General features: G+C 45.5%; 1 protein-coding gene across 1 annotated transcript in view; it reads left to right on the top strand.

Moving 5' to 3' along the window:
• The window catches only part of ARSA (arylsulfatase A), a 92856-nt gene that overhangs the window by 393 nt on the left and 79708 nt on the right, over nucleotides 1-12755 (top strand). The window lies entirely within an intron of this gene.

Here is a 12755-nt window from a genome sequence, read left to right as displayed (position 1 = left end):
GAGACTAGGCAAAGCCCACTTTGACGTTTGGTACCATGGGGTTCCCCCCACCCCCCTTCTAACACTTGTATTAATATCTGCAGCCATGAGCCTTTTAAATGTCATACACATATGACTATTTGTTGGCCATCCAGTTTTGTTTTGCTTTCTTTTTAAACATAAAAACAGCAAAGTGTTTTACAATACAAAAATTAGATGATAAAAACAAATAAAGAAACTGTAGGTAGTGAGAAAAAAAACAACATGTGGAAGCTATGATAAAATAAAGATGTTCAAAAATATAAATTGTATAAGACTAAAACTGAAAAACAGAAAGGGATGGTATTTAATTAGTGGTTCTCAATTCCCTGCTGCTTCTGGTCCTAAGTGTTATCTTGCTGCTATACCCGGCGTTGCCAGATCTGAACTACAAAATCTTATTAGCGAACTTCAAAATTATCATACATTGCAAATATGTATTGCATGGGCATTGTGGAGTTTTCCTATGAAAATTCAAGCCAACAAAGACTGCAGTTATAAAAAGTTCCAGCAAACTTTGTACTTCCTTTTCTGCTAGTGCAAAGTCTACCTAGGGACTTGAAAATGAAATTATGAATACAGTACAGTCTTATCCGACCTTTGCTAATCTGACCATTCAATATATCTGACAGACCTCCCGATGATGTCATCATGTCACTGTTAAGAAGTGTGTGGCTTCTATTCTGTTTTCTAGCTTCGCATGCTGCAAGGAAGCCATTTTCAAGCTGATACCATGTTTTTTCCAGTATATGCAGCAATTTTTGGGCCTGGGACTCTGTTTTTGCAGCAAAGGGACTATTTTTGATCTGAGACCATGCTTCTCTGCAAGGGCCGTTCTTTGCATCAGATAATCCTTCATACATCCCTCAGTGCCTGCTATACAAGAAGCACAGTCATACCCTGTACATAGGGTTACCAGATTTTCTAAACGGAAAAGAGAGAAGCTGCAGGGGGGAGAGGGAGGGAAAGAGAGAGGTTTCACTGGTTGGAGGGTGGAAAGGAAGGGAAAGAGAGAGATTGCACGAGCTTGGGGAGTTGGCAAGGGAGGGAAAGAGAGAGGCTGCACAGGCTGGGAGGGTTGGAAAGGGAGAACATAAAAATTGCCACTGCTGGGTCAGACCAGTGGTCCATCGTGCCCAGCAGTCCGCTCACCCTTAAGTCAAAGACCAGTGCCCTAATTGAGTCTAGCCCAGGGATCTCAAAGTCCCTCCTTGAGGGCCGCAATCCAGTCGGGTTTTCAGGATTTCCCCAATTAATATGCATTGAAAGCAGTGCATGCACATAGATCTCATGCATATTCATTAGGGAAATCCTGAAAACCCAACTAGATTGCGGCTCTCAAGGAGGGGCTTTGAGACCCCTGGTCTATCTAGCCTTACCTGCGTACGTTCTGGTTCAGCAGGAACTTGTCTAACCTTGTATTGAATCCCAGGAGGGTGCTTTCCCCCATAACACCCTCCGGAAGAGTGTTCCAGATTGCTATCACTCTCTGGGTGAAGAAGAACTTCCTTAAGTTTGTACAGAATCTATCTTCTTTTAACTTTAGAGAGTGCCCTCTCGTTCTCTCTACCTTGGAGAGGGTGAACAATCTCTCTTTCTCAACTAAGTCTATTCCCTTTATTATCTTGAATGTTTTGATCATGTCCCCTCTGTCTCCTCTTTTCAAGGGAGAAGAGGTCCAGTTTCTCTAGCCTTTCACTGTATGGCAACTCCTCCAGTCCCTTAACCATTTTTGTCGCTCTTCTCTGGATTCTTTCGAGTAGTACTATGTCCTTTTTCATGACTTGTCTACAAGTACTCCCAAGGGAAAGAGGCTGCATGGGCCAGGGATGGCAAGGGAGGGAAAGAGAGGCTGAATGGACTGTGGGTTGGCAAGGGAGAGAAAGAGAGGCTGCAGAAAACTTCTGCCGGTCTGCGCAGGGCTGGCGAGATCAACTCGGCAGTTAAATTTCCTGCCGACTACAGTTCCTCCCGACTGCGGTTCCTGCTGACTAATGTTCCTCCCAGTCTCTGGCGATTAAGACAGGCGGCCAACGTCGGGGCCTTCCCTCTGTGAGTCTCGCCTGTTCGGAAACAGGAAGTTGAAACAAAATAGGCGGGACTCAGAGAGAGAAGGTCCCGATGTCGGCAGCCTGTCTTGATCGCCGCCCCTGCCGAGTTGCTGAAGAGGGCCGCGGGGAAGTTGCGATTAGAACGGAGAGAGCTGCAGATTCAGGTGGAGGGAGATGGTCAGCGTGTGCGAGCAAGATTCTGGGGAGCCTTCACAGTGGCTGTCTTCCCTTCCACCAGCTCTCCTATTTGCCAGGGCAATGATTTACCGGCAACTTCCTGCAAGCAGGTACTGAGAGCTGCTGGAAGGGGAGACAGCCACTGTAGGAGGCAGGGAAGCTGCTAGATAAAGGGAGAGCTGTTACTGGACTTGGAGAGAGTTAGAAGGAGAGATGCTGCTGGGAGGGGAGGAGGGAAAGGTATGGGAAGAAAGTTAATGTTGGATAGAGGGAGGAGGGAAGGGAGAAGAAGGAGAGATGCTGCTGGAAGGGGAGGAGGGAAAGGGATGGGAAGAGAGTTAATGTTGGATAGAGGGAGGAGGGAAGGGAGAAGGAAAAAAAGGAAGGAGGGAAGGGAGAAAGAAAAAAGGAAGGAAACAGCTTGCAGGGAGATTACAGGAGGGGAAGGGAGTCAGGGTGGAATGGAGAGATCAGATGAGGGAAAGGAGAGAGATCGGAATGAGAAAGTAGAGAGACATTGATGCTGGAAACGGGGTCAGCAGAGAAATGAGAGAGGGATAAAGATGCTAGATCTGGTGTAGGAGAGATAAAAATGAAGAAGGCGCTGAAGCTGGAATGAATGATGTAAAAAGGAGAGAGGAGGTACAGGCTGGATGGACAGGGAAGAGGGGCATAGAAAGAAGTCAGATACATATGGAAGGGGGAGAGGGCAGACATTGGATGGAACGGGCAGCTGCTGGAAGGAAAAGAGTGAAAAGAAGATGAAAGCAGAAACCAGAGACAACAAAAGGTAGAAAAAAATAATTTTATTTCTATTTTGTCATAAGAATATATCAGATTTGAAATATATATCCTGCTAGAGACATAACTGGGGACTGCAGTATTCTGTTAGCTGGGACTAAAGAGGAATGCGAAGAATTGCAAAGGGACTTGAACAAATTGGGGGAATGGGCGGCGAGATGGCAGATGAAGTTCAACGTTGAGAAATGTAAAGTATTGCATGTTGGAAACAGAAACCCGAGGTACAACTATACGATGGGAGGGATATTATTGAATGAGAGCAACCAAGAAAGGGACTTGGGGGTAATGGTGGACATGACAATGAAGCCTACGGCACAGTGCGCAACAGCCGCTAAGAAAGCAAATAGAATGCTAGGCATAATCAAGAAGGGTATTACAACAAGGACAAAAGAAGTTATCCTGCCATTGTATCGGGCGATGGTGCGCCCGCATCTGGAATACTGCGTCCAATATTGGTCTCCGTACCTTAGGAAGGATATGGCGTTACTCGAGAGGGTTCAGAGGAGAGCGACACGCTTGATAAAAGGGATGGAAAACCTCTCATACGCTGAGAGATTGGAGAAACTGGGTCTCTTTTCCCTGGAGAAGAGGAGACTTAGAGGGGATATGATAGAGACTTATAAGATCATGAAGGGCATAGAGAGAGTAGAGAAGGACAGATTCTTCAAACTTTCGAAAAATAAAAGAACAAGAGGACACTTGGAAAAGTTGAAAGGGGACAGATTTAAAACGAATGCTAGGAAGTTCTTCTTTACCCAACGAGTGGTGGACACCTGGAATGCGCTTCCAGAGGGAGTAATAGGGCAGAGTACAGTACAGGGGTTTAAGAAAGGATTGGACAATTTCCTGCTGGAAAAGGGGATAGAGGGATATAAATAGAGGATTACTGCACAGGTCCTGGACCTGTTGGGCCGCCGCGTGAGCGGACTGCTGGGCATGATGGACCTCAGGTCTGACCCAGCAGAGGCATTGCTTATGTTCTTATGATATTTCTATGTAGCATTCTATAATAACTTGGCTTGTTCAGTTTTCTTGATAGTAGAGGGGATATATGTGAAGGGGAGGGGAGACAGGGGTTTTGTTGATCCGTGCTCTGTATATTTGTATTTATAAAATCACAATTGTTCAGAATATTGTTTCTTTTTATACTTTAATAAAATACGTTCAATATAAAATCATAATTGCGGCTTGTGCAGATGGGATCAGATGGTTTGCGGGGACCGAGCTCGCGGAGATGGGGCGTAAACGGGGTTTTTAAATTTTAGTCCTAGTAGTTTGCCGGTCCACAAAATAATTCTTTTATTTCTGCTGGTCCACGGGTGTAAAAAGGTTGAAGAACACTGGGCTAGGGAATTGGTAAGGGAAGGAAAGAGGCTGCACGGGCTGGAGGTGGCAAAGGACGGAGAGGCTGAATGGGCTGGAGGGGGTAAGGGAAGGAAAGAGAGGGACCCATCTACTTTGGGCCCAGATCTGGTCAGAATTGGCTGGTTACTCCACTGTACCAATGTTTTCTGTATTATCCAAATTTTCACTTATCTAACAGTTAAGGCTCCTTTTACGAAGCCGTGTTAGCGGCTTTATCGCGCGTGACTTTTAATCCCGTGCTAACCGGAAAACTACCACCTGCTCAAGAGGAGGCGGTAGCACCTAGCGCGGCCGGCATATTAGCGCCCGCTATTACGTGCATTAAACCACTAACACGGCTTCGTAAAAGGAGCCCTTAGTTGGTCCCATTTATGTCAAATAATCGAGACGGTACTATATTTTCTCTTCTCCATAAATGATTAGTTAGTTTGGCAAAGTACTTTGAACATTGTAATTTTAAGGGATTTATTGTGCTTGTATGTACATTTATTGCACAGTAACCTGTTTAGATTACCAGCAATTTGGCTTTAAAGAACCATGTAAATGCTGAAATAAAATAAACATGCACAAAAATCCATGGTAACACCAAGAAAGCAGGCACACAAGAAACAATCAAACATTCTTCTGATATGTGGGATGGCTATTCCTGAAGAGATTTTATTCATTATGTGCTTTCAACTCATAAACTGTGAAGAAAAATCTCTTGATACAATTCTTACAAGTTTCACAAGAGGCTACATTTTAATTTTCTGTGCTAATCTCACTCTTGAAAGGCTGCCTGCCTACTCACACATCTCTCCCACCTCTACCACTCTCTTGAATTAATTCACTTTCCTTCTACTAATTACTGTCCTTGGGTATAGAGTTATGAGTATATTATATATGACAATTTTTCATCTGGAGTAGGGTTAGCTGATCACCCCAGGATCACTTCAGGAACAGGCTGAGTCAGGCCTGGCTTAAAATTCCCATTGTACTGCATGCTGGGATGTAATTTGAAAATACAAGTCTCGACATGCAGTGATTCAAAGTAAAATCTGGCTCTGGCTGTCCTTTAAGTCTTCAAGTCATTGAATAATCCTGCTTTGTGATACCCGCTAGAGAAAGAGTCATAGTCTCAGGTAGAAGGGAGAAAAAGAGCAAAAGCAGTACCTTGAGGGAGAGAGAGAAAGTTACTAGGTCATGGGAGAGAAGAGAGACAATATTGTTTTCTGGGAGGAGATTGTGGGTCTGCTGATTTGGAAGGTTAAAGGATAGAAACATAGAAATAGATGGCAGATAAGGGCCACGGCCATCTAGTCTGCCCACCTCAATGACCCTCCCCTACCTTTCTCTGTAAATAGATCCCACGTGTCTATCCCATTTGGCCTTAAAATCAGGCACGCTGCTGGCCTCAATAACCTGAAGTGGAAGACTATTCCAGCGATCAACCACCCTTTCAGTGAAAAAGGATTTCCTGGTGTCCCCGTGCAGTTGCCCGCCCCTGATTTTCCACGGATGCCCCCTTGTTGCCACGGGACCCTTGAAGAAGAAGATATCTTCTTCCACCTCGATGCGGCCCGTGATGTCTCGATCATGTCACCCCTCTCTCTGCGTTCCTCGAGTGAGTACAGCTGCAACTTATCCAGCCGTTCCTCATATGGGAGATCCTTGAGTCCCGAGACCATCCGGGTGGCCATTCTCTGGACCGACTCCAGTCTCAGCACATCCTTACGGTAATGCGGCCTCCAGAATTGCACACAGTATTCCAGGTGGGGCCTCACCATGGATCTATACAATGGCATAATGACTTCAGGCTTACGGCTGACGAAATTCCTGCGTATGCAACCTATGATTTGCCTTGCCTTGGATGAAGCTTGCTCCACTTGATGGGCAGTCTTCATATTCTCACTGACGATCACCCCTAAGTCTCGTTCTGCTTCAGTTCTTGTTAGGATCTCGCCATTAATGGTGTAAGTCTTGCATGGATTTTGGCTGCCCAGGTGCATGACTTTGCATTTTTTGGCATTAAAGCTAAGTTGCCAGGACCTAGACCAGCACTCCAGTAGGAGTAGGTCGTGCATCATGTTGTTGGACATTGAATTTATGTCTGTTGTGCTTTTGCCCACTACATTGCTTAGTTTGGCGTCATCGGCGAATAATGTTATTTTGCCTCGCAGCCCTTCTGCCAAGTCTCTTATAAAGATACTTATAAGGATACTCAATATATTTGTAGATTTGTTTAAAGGGAGAAGAAAAATTCATTCTAATTATGCATTTTCAGCTGCTTCCTCAATATATCCCAATACTGATTCCGGAACAGGCAATAGATAAAATGCTCTGATACATACTTCCTGGCATGGAATGATTGGGAATATGGCAGCCTTCAGCATGCACATGTGCTGAGGCCCCGTGCTTCCTTGTGTTTAGCTGCCAGCTAACGTTCTGGTTCTACCAGCTGAAGCGCTGACACAAAGGCAAAGAACAAAAAAATGAGAAAGGGGAGAGAGATGCTGGATCACCAGATATGGGGCACATGGGATGCTGATGAATGAGAGAGATACTGGATTACTGGGGGGAGGTGACAAGGAGTTGCTGGTCTATGGAGGGAAGAGAGGGAGCTGAAAAATAGGGAAGAAACCGTTGGGAGATGTGAGTGAAGGCCTATAGTGCTATGCTTTACATTAGGGATTGGGACTTGTATATTGCCTTTTTGTAGTTATACAACCACACTCAAGCAGTTTACATACAGGTACTTCAAGCATTTTCCCCATCTGTCTTGGTGGTCTCACAATCTATCTAATGGAGGATTAAGTGACTTGCCCAGATAGGGTTAACAAATGTCCGGATTTCACCAGACATTTCCTCCTTTTGGCTGTCTATCGAGGCATCCAGACACCTTTCCTATATGCCCTGATTTGTCCAGGTTTCAATATTTAAGGGGCGGCCGTGGTAGCGGTGGAGGGTGGTGGCAGCGATGAAGGGCACTTGTGTGGCGGGCCGCAACATGCCGATTGACACCTCCATCCCCCCCCCCTCCATGAGATCTCAATTTTTTGGGCCTCCTAAAAGTAGCAGTGAACAGGTTGCTCCTGGTCTGCTCACTGGGGCCTTCCCTCTGCTGCATCACTGACATCACTGATGATGTGGCAGAGGGAAGCCCTGGCAGGCAGGTCGGGAGCAGTCTGATCTTACTGTGTAGCAGTATCAGCAGCAATTCCCTCACTCTGCCTGTCGCTGACTCAGAAGTCTCTCTGCAGCAGAGAGGAGACCTCCGGGTTCACGACAGGCAGCAAGTTAGAGTCACTGTCAAAATACCATGAACCGAAGAAGCAAACCTGGAGTACAAGGGGGGAGGGAAGGAGTGAAAGGAACTTCTTCTTTAAAAAAAAAAAAAATTCTTTATTGATTCTCCAAATATTAACAGTGTAATACACAAGTACAGGCACAGGGGGAGATAAGAGGAAGGAAAGTTTGTGACACAGAGGAGGGAAGGGATGAAAGGAACTTCAGGAAGGAAAGGTAGTGGCACAGGGGACGGGAAGAGGTAAGAGGAAGGAAAGTTGGTAGCACAGGAGGAGTGGAGGGTGAGAGGCAGGAAAGATGGTGGCATAGGGGGAGGAAAGGGAGACATGCATGTGAGGGGAGAGGATGAAATTGCACATAATGGAAGGGAGAGATGGTGCATGGAAGGGAGAGATTTGACATAGGGCACAAGGAAGGAAGGGAGAGAGAGAGGTGGTGGACATGGGGGTAGATGAGAGGGAGAGAGAGATACACAGGAGGTGGAAGAGGAGAAGGAGGGAGATGAATCCAGAAGCAGAATGGAGTGATGGAGAGATGCCTGGAAATGGGAGTGAGGGAAGAGAGTGCAGCAAGGAAGAGATAGGGAGATGTCAGGCTACAAGGATGGGGAGGGGATGCTGGGCTATTAAGGGTGGAGGAAGGAAGATGCTAAGAATGATAGAACCCCGTGGGGGAGGAGAGGGTGGCAAAGAAATGGATAAGAGGATAGATATAACAAAGGGTAGAAATGTGGTGATGGAGGTACATTGAAGATGAAAAGGAATGGAGCGAGATAACAGAAGACAAACAGAAACCAGAGCCTGGGACCAGCATGATTTGAATAAGATGACCAGACAACAAAAGGTAGAAAAAATAATTTTATTTTCTGTTTTGTGATTACCATATGTCAGATCTGAAATGTGTATCCTGCCAGAGCTGGTGTTTGCGACCGTGAGCTAGGACCTAACAGAGAGAGGGAAAGCCTTTTTTGTATACACCACAGCACCGGCGGGTGAAGAGGCTACAAAAATAAACCTGCCAAGCCGTAAAAAAAAAAAAAAAAAATCACCCAATTAGGCAGGAAAAGCAAATTGAAAAATCAATTCAATAGGCCAAATTGAATCGATTCAAAAAAGTTTTCCTTGAATCAAGCAACACTAACCTGGAGTGGGATCCGCAGAGGAGAGGAGGACAGCAGGTAAGAGCAGTCCATGCTAAATTGCTAATACAACATTAAAATCCATGCTTTCTGGTTGCTGAGTTATTCTAAAAGTAGTTTTGTTTTGCCTTCCTTCCCTTCTCTCCCCCTCACTTATGGGTCCAGCAGCCATCCAACTCTCCTCCCCTGCTCTTTACCCTGCTGGACCTGCTAGACTCTCATCCCACACACACTTCTGGTGCATATCCCTCCTTCCACATGGATCTGGCCTCCTGGACCCCACTTACCCAAAGAAGCAGTGGCAGCGCTGTAAACAGGCTGCTCACAGCCAGCTCCAGCAGGGCTTTTCCTCTGCCATGTCGGAAGTAATACAGACGAAAGAACCTGCTGGGGCTGCCATGAGCAGCCTGTTTACAGCGCTGCCTCTGCTGACTGGCTGCCGCTTCAGGGGCTGTATGGAGGGACAGAGGGGGGTTGTCTGGTTAGGACCATTGTCACTGCTGCCTCGGGGGCTGTATGGAGGGATGGGGTTCTTTTTCTGGTCAGAACTACTGCTGTTGCTGCTTCGGGGGCTGGAGGGAGGGAGTTGTGGATGCAGAAAGAGGAGTTAGGAGTTGAAAGCACTCTCAAAGAGGTGGGCTTTTAACTTGGATTTGAACACTGCCAGTGACGGAGCATGCTGTAGGGATTCAGGCAGTTTGTTCCAGGCATACGTCATGGCAAGATAGAAGGGACAGAGTCTGGAGTTGGCAGAGGAGGAGCAGGGCATAGATAGGAGGGACTTATCAGCTGAGTGGAGCTTGCAGGGGGGTGGAGAACATAGGGGGGGATAAGTGAAGAGAGATAGTGTAAGTCAGTAAGAGAAATTTGAATTGTATTCAGAAACGGATGGGAAGCCAATGAAGCGATTTTAGGAAAGGTGCAATGTGAATATAGTGGCTCTCAAGGAATATGAGTCATGCAGCTGAATTTTGGACAGATTGAAGGGGAGAAAGATGGCAGAGCAGAAAACCTGAGAGTACCAAGTTGCAATAGCACAAGGTGATGAGGGCATGGGAGTAGAGAAAGCAGGATATCCTGGACGGAAGGGGTAGAGGGTAGACTTAATGATAGACTGGGGAATAAGAGAAAGGGAAATGAGAAGTGTGGTGTGAGAGACAAGAGATAGAAAGCTGTAGGTAAACAGTAAAAAGAGGGAAATTGAAGACTATGGAGTAAGAATGAATGAAGAGAGGGAGGGAGAAAAATAAACTGAAGAACACTGAGAGGAAAAAACAATGTTAGGGATGGATGTAGTAGAGGAGATGAAGAAGACAGGAGGAGAGAGAAAAATGACAAATGAACACAAAACCCTGGTACGAGAGTTAAGAGAAGACAAAGAAAGCAGAGACTGAGACCGACATAAGAAAAGTAGAAAAAAAGGACTGGATTTTTAATTTTGAATAAAGTGCAAAACTCACAACTGAAAGTCTGATATATCATGGGGAAGAGGGTGGGGGCAGTGCAAAAAAGGAAGGGGTGCAATTATAGCTTGCTATGGCCCTGACTACACACAGCAAGCAACCACCTAGGGGAGGAGTGAAGCTGGGGGTGGGCTGGAGGCATGTGTCCTCTTTTTTGACTTTTACAAGTATGGTAACCCTATGCCCAGGGTCATAGGGAGCAGCATGGGGTTTGAACCCACAACCTCAGGGTGCTGTTGGTGTAGCTCTAACCACTATACCAGACTCTCCTCTATACACAATAGAGGCAGGTTTCAGTTGAACTGAAAATACAAAGTAGGGGGAAACTGTTGTGCCAGAAAAACATACACTGGTTAACCTTTCAAAGGTTGATGTCAGAAATGAGGCCAGATCCCAGCTTGATTTTTTTTAAATATATTGGGATTGGGATTGATCAGATCCTATACTTTTGATTACCATATCTTTGAATTTGAAAATAAAATTACATTAAAGTTGGATACAAATCAAGAACCTGCCTATCTTCAAGGCAAGTAATGGTCCAGCAACTGTTGCTACCAGTAATTGATTATGACATAAATGTAGATTGTTTCTAGATTTATCCTTAATGCACCAAACTCGCATATCATCACTTGTAATTTAAGTTAAATAGGAGGTTTGCCTTTGAAGGAAGTGTGGTGTAATGGCTAGAGCTACAACCTTAAGCACCCTGACGTTGTGGGTTCAAACCCTGTCCTGCTCCTTGTGATCCTGAGCAAGTCACTTAATCCTCCACAGCCCCAGGCACATTAGAGCTGTAAACATCTACCTTTTTGCCTAGTCATTCCCTCAATCCTTCACCATCATCAGTAAGTAATCCTATATGAAGATATATTACAACACACTTATGTAAACTGTAACCTGTTCTGAGCTCTTTGGGGAGGATGGGATATAAATCTAAATAAATAGGTGGAGTGCCATCATTTTTTTTTTTTTTTAACTCTAAGTCCATTTTGGGCCTAGAGCGCTAGTCACCCAAAGTCGACAGTGTCTAAAGTCATTCTCGAAAAATATATCCAAAATGGTTTTTTTTTTTCTATAATCATCTAATTATACGTCCAGCCGTTTGATCGTCCGGACCGTCAAGTTGTCAATCTTTATACCATATTCTCATCCAAAAATTTGTCCAAGTCCAAAACGCGTAGAAAAAAGACCTTTTGGACGTAGGAGGGGTCAGCACAGTGATGGACTGGCCACCCAGACATGGCAACAGAGTAGCGAGGCACCTTACAAGGCACTGCTGTGAACTTCACAAAAAGGGTGCCACATAAACATCTTACCAGAACTCCCTTGCAAGTCATGGTGAGCCCCCAAAATCCACTATACCCACCTGTCTTCCACCCCAATAGCTCTTATGGCTGCAGGTGGCACCTATATGACAGTACAGTAGGGTTTGGGGGAGTTTTGGTGGCCTCGCATGTTTCACCATGAATGCAGTGGTTAGAGTGGCTTATGGGCCTGGGTCCTTCTCTCTATGGTTCACTAGCCCAGTGGTTCCCAACCCTGTCCTGGAGGAACACCAGGCCAATTGGGTTTTCAGGCTAGCCCTAATGAATATGCATGAAGCAAATTTGCATGCCTATCACTTCCATCATATGCAAATCTCTCTCATGCATATTCATTAGGGCTAGCCTGAAAACCCGATTGGCCTGGTGTTCCTCCAGGACAGGGTTGGGAATCACTGCACTAGCCCACTCCCCACCTCTGTGCAGCTCTATTAGGCTTTTCTATGCCTGATGTTCTGGAGGCAGGTATGTACGTTTTTATTCCGATTTGTATGGCAGTGGGGGGGGGTCAGTGATCACTGGGGGGGGTGTGGGTGTCTGTACTTTGTGTCTGCAGTGATTATCTGGTCACTTTGGATACCTTCGGGCCCTTATACCTGTTTTTAGATCACCTAAGTCACAACGTATAAATTCCATCTAGGCAGTCTCATCAAATTTTTGATTATCGTTGTAGGATGACTGAGTTTGGTTGGCCCACATTCTGCCCACCTCCCACCCTAACCACTCCTCGAAGAACGTCCCTTTTTGCTCTGGGCGCAGAGCGGCAGTGAAAAGACCTAAGATGCCTTTAGATATGTCTAAAATCCTTTTCAATTATCAGCCCTTGGACAACCTGTCTTTCTGAATGTTTAAGCACTGATTTAGGCGGGTTTTTAGACGTATTTTTGTTTTGATTATGTACATCATAAGACTGTGAGCTGCTGGGACAGATAGGGAAAATGCTTGAGTACTGATTTGTAACCTGTTTTGAACTCCTTTGGGAGGATGGGCTAAAAAATATACTATCTTCACAGTACATTTTTCCCAGTATTGCATCACTAAAGATGAGACAAACCTCTTTTTTTGCACTGTGAATTGGAATTCATATACAGTGCTCCCCCGTGAATTTGCGGTCCTGGTCATTCGCGGTATTTTC

This window comes from Geotrypetes seraphini, chromosome 9, assembly GCF_902459505.1.
Source record: "Geotrypetes seraphini chromosome 9, aGeoSer1.1, whole genome shotgun sequence".
Classification (NCBI taxonomy): Eukaryota; Metazoa; Chordata; class Amphibia; order Gymnophiona; family Dermophiidae; genus Geotrypetes; species Geotrypetes seraphini.
This window is presented reverse-complemented; position numbering and strand designations above follow the sequence as displayed.